Genomic DNA, 6000 nt, shown 5'->3' on the forward strand with positions numbered 1-6000 from the left:
CGTGGGTAAAAAACCACTTTTTCGAATGCAGGGAGTGAAAGTGACAGATGCAGGCATTCTTTACTGACACATGGAGAGCAGGGAGTTACTTCGCAAGTGGAGAACCAGTGTTGACAGGGTCAATTCGATCAGGGTGGATCTGAAGTGTTTTCGTTCAAGTATACCGGTAGCTACTTTTAAATCTGTTATAGAATATCCAGGGAGATTGAAGTGTTCACTTACTGGCTTTTGTATGTTACCATTCCTGATGTCCGATTTGTGTCCATTTATTCTTTTACGTAGGAACTGTCCGGTTTGGCCAATGTACATGGCAGAGGGGCATTGCTGGCACATGATGGCATAGATCACATTAGTAGATGTGCAGGTGAATGAGCCCTTGATGGTGTGGCTGATGTGGTTGGGTCCTCTGATGGTGTCGCTAGAGTAGATATGGGGACAGAGTAGGCAACGAGGTTTGCTACAGGGATTGGTTCCTGGGTTAGTGTTTTTGGTGTGTGGTGTGTAGTTGCTGGTGAGTATTTGCTTCAGGTTGGGGGGCTGTCTCTAAGGCTAGGTCTGCACTACCCGCCTGAATCGGCGGGTAGAAATCGACCTCTCGGGGATCGATTTATCCCCGAATCGACGCTCTTACTCCACCAGCGGAGGTGGGAGTAAGCGCCGTCGACGGGAAGCCGCAGAGGTCGATTTCGCCGCCGTCCCTACAGCGGGGTAAGTCGGCCGCGATACGTCGACTTTGCGTATCTTAAATCGACTCCCCCCTGTAGTGAAGACCTGCCCTAAGCGAGGACTGGCCTGCCTCCCAAGATCTGTGAGAGTGAGGGATCGTTTTCCAGGATAGGTTGTAGATCATTGACGATGCGCTGGAGAGGTTTTAGCTGGGGGCTGTACGTGATGGCCAGTGGCGTTCTGTTATTGTCCTTGTTGGGCCTGTCCTGTAGTAGGTGATTTCTGGGTACCCGTCTTGCTCTGTCAATCTGTTTTTTTCACTTCCCCAGGTGGGAATTGCAGTTGTAAGAATTCTTGATAAAGATCTTGTAGGTGTTTGTCTCTATCTGAGGGATCGGAGCAAATGCGGTTGTATCTTAGGGCTCAGCGGTAGACAATGGATCGGGAGATGTGTGCTGGATGGAAGCTGGAGGCATGGAGTAAGTATAGCGATGTGAAGCCCTGGAAGATTTGTGTTCAGAAAAGGGGCTAAGCTTTAGAAAGAAAGCTACAGACCAAGAACGGAGAGGGCTGTTAATGGCCAGTGATCGGGAGGCAAGAGCACAGCCCCTACCTGAGGCCACGGAAGCTAGGGAAGCAATTGGAATGCAAAAGGCAGCATGCGAACTGCAAGGGGAGCATGAGCAGAAACCAGCAGACCTTGGATGGCTGCGAAAGCAAAGGGTCCCTGCTGAGGGGAGGGGTCACCAGCTGCGACAAGAAACTGCCACAATTCAGCTCGAAGTCAAAAACGCGACCGAGAAACTGTATCCGCTGGAAAGTTCCGTTTCTAACAATGCTGGTAGGTGACATTGCTCTGAGCAGTTTTCTGTATTGAACCCCTTGTGCTCCCCCGCTCCAGGGGGAGGGGGACTCTAACCTGGGGGGAAATGGCTGTTTGTCTGTGTGTCGAGCTGCAGACTCCTCTGCCCCTGGAACTGCTCGCCGCAGTCCCCAGGGGGACCCCATTACTGCAACGGCCCTTCTCGCTGGTCACACACTCCCCAGGGCTAAGCGTAGTTTCTCCGCCCCCCGAAACCGCTCCTCTCCGAGCCTTCAGCGCGCCTGGTCCTTGTCAGTCCCTCTTCGTTTTACTGCTCCCCAGTCACTTACTGCAGGAAGCGCCATCCACGGGGTGCAGTAGATCCCACCGCTGCCACCAGTTGTCACGGAGTGTGGGGGAACCAGGGCCCTGCACCCCCCACTTCCTGTGATTCACCATGACTCTCAGCCAGCCAGTAAAACAGAAGGTTTATTAGACGACAGGAACACAGTCTGAAACAGAGCTTGTAGGTACAGAAAACAGGACCCCTCAGTCAGGTCCATCTTGGGGGGCAGGGAGTTTAGACCACAGCCCTGGGACTCTCTCCGTTTCCCCAGCCAGTTCCAAACTGACAAACCCCTCCAGCTGTCTTCTCCAGCCACCCCCCGGCTCCTCCTCCAGCCTTTGTCCAGTTTCCTGGGCAGGTGTCACCTGTACCCAACCCCCTCCTGGCTCAGGTTACAGGCTCAGGTATTTCCTCAAGTGAAGTCACCCCCTGCTCTCCCATCCCCCATGCAGACAGTCCCAGTACAACTCCCTTTCCACATCCCCAGGTCAGTCCTCCCCACTCCCTGCTCCGTCACACGGTGCAAGAAAGCAGTTTGTCTGTGCATGACGTTTCTGAACGTCTGTCTAATGTCTCAGAAGTGAATCGGGAATTAGCTCAAGCACAGAAAGATCCCATTGGTCAGGAAAATGTTTCTCAGGAGCAGATTAAAGTGGATGGTCGGGTTGAAGCCCGAGCTGAGGAAGAAAAGGGTCGATTTTCGATGGGTGATGGATTGTTGGCTCGTACAGCTTGTAAAAGTGAACCTGAAAAGGGTAACTGTGATTTGCTGGAAGTAGGGCAGTGTGGTGAGAAGAGCAGCAGTTTATCTGTTGGGAGTGGCAATGTGCCTGGTAAGGAAAGTTTGGAGGAGTCTAGGCAGCCTTGTGAGCTGATGGCTTTGTCTAGTCAGCAGTTTGGGAAGGCCGGGGTAGTGGCAGATGAGTGTCCCTAGACCTTACCTGTGTGGAGAATTGCGACAGTGAAGGAAATGTGCCCGTGTCCATTAGGGATATTGACTTGCCTATAAAGGAAGCTACCCCAGTCTCCAAGCAGTTGTCTGTGAACGGCCCTGTGTGCTGGGACAAGGGAAAGGAGATCCCAAGCTGTGTGTCTGGTGAAGGAGAATGTGTCTCCGGCTCTTCTTTGTGGAGCAGACGGACGGTGCCTTTCAGCCTGTGACGGTTGAGAATAGTGCAGTTGTCTCAGAGTTGATTCTGGATTCAACTAAAGCCCAGGAAGGGAATGGTCCGGAGTTTGTGTCTGCTGGGGAGAACGGCTCTGTAACTCGGTTGCATCCAGTTAGTGTCTGCAAAATCCCAGAGACCAGACAATTCTGGTGCTTGTATTTTGCCTGTTGCTAATGTGCGGCTGGAAAGGGATGTAGCAACGCTGCGTGATCAGGGCGATATCTTAGCCAGGGCACAAGGAGAGCAGAAAGGTGATTTAATTGTGTTACCGACTGCCAGTTTGAAAACTTGTAGCAAGAAGGAAAAGATTCCTGAGCTGGTGTGTGGTGAAAGGCAGGAGAACGCTTCTGACCTTTTATCTAGTGCAGGGGTCTCAAACTCAAATGAGCACGAGGGCCACATGAGAACTAGTATATTGGCCCGAGGGCCGCATTTACTGACACCTCCCGCTGCTGCCCTCGGCCCCGCCCCCACTCCACCCCTTCCCTGAGGCCCCACCCCTTGCCCCGCCTCTTCCCACCCCTTCCCTGCCCCCATTCCAACCCCTTCCCTGAAATCCCCACCTCAACTCTGCCCCCTCCCTGCCCCCAGGGGTATGGCGGAGGCTCAGGGCAGGGAGTTGGGGTGTAGGGTGCAGAAGGGGTGAGGGGTGTGGCAGGGGGTCAGGGTGCGGCAGGGGGCTCAGGGCAGGGGGTTGGGGTGCAGGAAGGGGGCGGGGTGCAGTGGGAGGCTCAGGGCACGGGGTCGGGGTGCAGGAGGGGTGCAGCAGGAGGCTCAGGGCAGTGGGTTGGGGTGCAGGAGGGGGGCGGCAGGGGGCTCAGGGCAGGGGGTTGGGGTGCAGGAGGGGGGCGGGGTGCGGCAGGGGGCTCAGGGCAGTGGGTTGGGGTGCAGGAGGGGTGTGGGGTGCGGCAGAGGGTCAGGGTGCAGGAGGGGTTCGGCAGGGGGCTCAGGGCAGGGGGTTCGGCTGCAGGAAGGGTTCAGGGGGTGGGCTCCGGTCCGACACGCACCGGGGGCAGGGCAGGCTCCCTGCCTGCCTGCCTGCCCTGACCCCACACCGCTCCGGGAAGCCGACGGAACCTGGGGAAGGAGGGGTGCAGGGGTGTGTGTGGCTGTTGCTTCAGGCACCGCCCCCAGCAGCTCCCATTGGCCGCGGTTCCCCATTCGCTCCCGGTGCACGTCCGGCCGGAGCCGCTCTAGGTAAACGCTGGGGGAGGGCGGGGGGGCCGCGAGGAGCTCGCGGGCCGCAGAAAATAACCCCACGGGCCGCATGCGGGGCCACCTGTTTGAGACCCCTGATCTAGTGAGTCTATGAGTTTGCCTGAAAGGGGGTTGGGTGGGAACCCACCTGATGGGCCAGAGGTGATCCTGGATGTGAGTGAAACTCAGAAGTTGGTAGTGGAGCCAGGTCAAGGTGAATTGGTGCTTAGAACGATGCCCGAAGAGAAAAATGTTCAGGCAAGTCTTTGCAAGCAGTTTGCTGCAGCTGAAGGGTGTGAAAGTGATTTAATCAAGAAAGTTTCAGTTCCTACCAGCCAGAAATGTTCTGGTGTGAAGGGATCCACTGACTTTCCTTTCGAAAGATCCACTGTGGATAGTTTTGAGAAGGTCTCAGAGGGAGTAAAAGCGGTTACGGGATTTAAACAGCCCTACGACCAACTGGCTGGGTTTGGCCAGCTTGTTGGGGAGACAATGGTGTTGAGAGAGGAATGTCTCCATGTTGATTCTGTGAGTGAACTGTCTGTGTCTCGGGTTCAGAGGGAAGACCGGGTAGCTGAGCGGGCAGAGCAGAACAGCTGTGTAGTTAATCTCTCGAGAATGCAGGGGAGGGCAGGTATACGCTAATCTCTAGACACTTGGGCTCTGACTTGTGGTCTCTCAGGGGACTTAACACCTGATTCCAGGTGGCAGCAGTGCTTGGTAAGGGAAGGACCACAGAGTCTAGCTTGTTAGTGAAAATGGACAGTATCTCTTTAAGACAGAGCCCAGCCTTGGAATTGGTATCAGTTAAGGAGCTGAAAACTTGTGAATTGCCTCCTGTCTGTGGTAATGCAAATTACCCAGCTGGCAGGGAGCAGACAGACTGGCCAATAGCTGTTAGCCCAGACAGCCCATCCCATCTGCCAGTGAATTCTCTTGCTCAAGAGAAATCCGGGTTTGATCCTTCAGGACACGGGGAAAGAGAGAACTTCCTTTTGCAAAGGGAAGCCACAGGGTAACCCAAAAATGCCCAAACCCCAATGGTATTGGGCCAAAGGTGTGGCATGACAAACACGATTGTAGATGGACACTTGCGATGGATTTGTTGTTGTTGTTGCTAGTGGTGATTTTTGTAACTGATGTGTTGCTATTACCCACAACTGTACAAATGTACAGCGGGCCTAATCTTTTGGAAAATCCCTTAAACATGTTGAAAGTGATACATAAAAACACACTTTATGTTAAAAGGCCTTGTAATTTTATGAGTCAACAGTGTGCTCTTGTTGCCAAGAAGGCTAACGGCATTTTGGGCTGGATAAGTAGGGGCATTGCCAGCAGATCGAGGGACGTGATTGTTCCCCTCTATTCGGCATTGGTGAGGCCTCATCTGGAGTACTGTGTCCAGTTTCGGGCCCTACACTACAAGAGGGATGTGGAAAAATTGGAAAGAGTCCAGCGGAGGGCAACAAAAATGATTAGGGGGCTGGAGCACATGACTTATGAGGAGAGGCTGAGGGAACTGGGATTGTTTAGTCTGCAGAAGAGAAGAACGAGGGGGGATTTGATAGCTGCTTTCAACTACCTGAAGGGGATTCCAAAGAGGATGGATCTAGACTGTTCTCAGTGGTACCACATGACAGAACAAGGAGTAATGGTCTCAAGTTGCAGTGGGGGAGGTCTAGGTTGGATATTAGGAAACATTATTTCACTAGGAGGGTGGTGAAGCACTGGAATGGGCTACATAGGGAGGTGGTGGAATCTCCTTCCTTAGAGGTTTTTAAGGCCCGGCTTGACAAAGCCCTGGCTGGGATGATTTAGTT

This window comes from Chrysemys picta, chromosome 17, assembly GCF_011386835.1.
Source record: "Chrysemys picta bellii isolate R12L10 chromosome 17, ASM1138683v2, whole genome shotgun sequence".
Lineage (NCBI taxonomy): Eukaryota > Metazoa > Chordata > Testudines > Emydidae > Chrysemys > Chrysemys picta.